This window comes from Anneissia japonica, unplaced genomic scaffold (genome assembly GCF_011630105.1).
Source record: "Anneissia japonica isolate Jap-2015-1 unplaced genomic scaffold, ASM1163010v1 scaffold7731_len1735946_cov199, whole genome shotgun sequence".
In the NCBI taxonomy this organism is placed as follows: domain Eukaryota; kingdom Metazoa; phylum Echinodermata; class Crinoidea; order Comatulida; family Comatulidae; genus Anneissia; species Anneissia japonica.
Window position 1 is genome coordinate 344771 of NW_022758997.1, and position 1812 is coordinate 346582.

At 30.1% G+C, this 1812-nt stretch overlaps 1 protein-coding gene across 2 annotated transcripts in view; it reads left to right on the plus strand.

Annotated features, from left to right (window-relative positions):
* Positions 1-1812, plus strand: part of LOC117125526 (transcription factor Sp5-like) — a 14109-nt gene that overhangs the window by 1132 nt on the left and 11165 nt on the right. The gene's annotated exons all lie outside the window — the stretch shown is intronic.

Below are 1812 nucleotides of genomic sequence, written 5' to 3' on the forward strand. Positions count from 1 at the left end.
TGTTGGAGAAACCCAGAACCAAAATAAAATAAGGTTTATGTAGATTGTTTAATAAATTTACAATATGAAACAAAAAAGCTTCTTGGGTTTTGATATGGTTTGTTCTACAAAATCATGTCACATTTTTAATGCGCAATTCTGGTGTAATTTTAACAACTTAACACAGGCCAGTAATCTTAATCTAAATATTATGACTAAAGTTTGATGTCGAATTAAAATCCGGCGAGGTTTCCTAGCCCATGCTTAGCCTAACCAAGAAGGGGGTGTTTTATAAATTGACGGGCTTGTTTGAGATTGTCGGTAAACAATGAGTGTTTGGTCCTGAATTGGGACGGCATGTCACTTGTCAATTACTTGCGTAAGCTAAGTGAAATTGACAGCTAGTCCCTGTCACTTGCACGTAAGGAGGTCGCTTCGGATACATCACGCCTTAATATTTAAAAAACTCGGCGTAGGTGTGAAATTTTTTGTTGAACAAGCAGCAAGATTCCAGATCTATCATGCGTCATACGAACTCGCCTGGCACGGTTCCCCAAGGCTCATCCCAGCGCACTTGGGGGTCCATTGTTATTTTGGTATATTTCAAGTTGTTGAAAGTTTATAGAAATGCAATAAAATTGGCTTCTGTCAGTTTGTATTTATTCATTGTATTTATTTATTTATTTGATGCCACTACATCTTTCAGTGGCACTCACAAACTGTGGTGCGGTCTTACAAGTTACAGAGTACGCAAGAATTTGAAGGAAAACGATCTTAACTAAAATATATTGCGATTTGATTATTATATAACATATAAAGTCCTATATAAATAATAGTAAAACAGGTCTTCCTCTAACTAAAGACCCCTCCAATTAAAGACCACCTCCAATTACAGACCACTTTTCTGTGGTCCCAAATTAAAAAATGTCTTTTATTTTTATTATTCTAATTAGAGACCAAAGCAGCTAAAGACCACGAAAATCCCGGTTTCAAAAGTGGTCTTTAATTGGAGGGAGACCTGTATTCATATTAAGTTTGCTGTATAGTACAGTAAACACTAATAATGTACGGGAACTGTTATCATTATTTATCTATTTGTTTATATATATATATATATATATATATATATATTATAAATATAGGTATATATATATACATAATAATATATATTAGTTTGAAGCTATGACAACTTCGATTGAGGTGCAAAATTGACACGTCTAAAATATTTTAAACTTAACGAGTCACATATATATAATTATATATATATACATAATAATACAATTAGTACTATATTATGTAAATATGTGTAATATTATGTACTATTATATAATAACTATGTACTATACATATGCATATATATACATAATAATAAAAAAAATAATAGTGATAAGTAAAAAATCTAATTTAAATCTGTAATGAAATTGTAGGTGGAGTTTCAATCATTTCTTATGATAGTGGCATATGTTACCGTACTTTTCAATCTTCCTAGGAACTACTCTTTATTTTTTATTTTCTTTTGTAAACGTGTGAATTGTTTTGGTTTGTAATTGTTTTCCTGAATAAATAATTAAAAAAATAAATGCATACATACATACAGCTCTAGTTCTATTTCTGGCTGTTTACTTACCTCTAATTTTTAGCTGTTGTTTATCAAATTTGTATCTCTGCCGAGATCCAAATTGGTTTCATTGTTTACACATCATTGTTGTTTTTTAGTATTTTGCCTTTTGATAATATACTAATAAACAGTGTATACATATGTATATATATATATATGTATATATATTTATATATATATATAAGTATGTAACAGCTGAGATCCATCCATAAGGG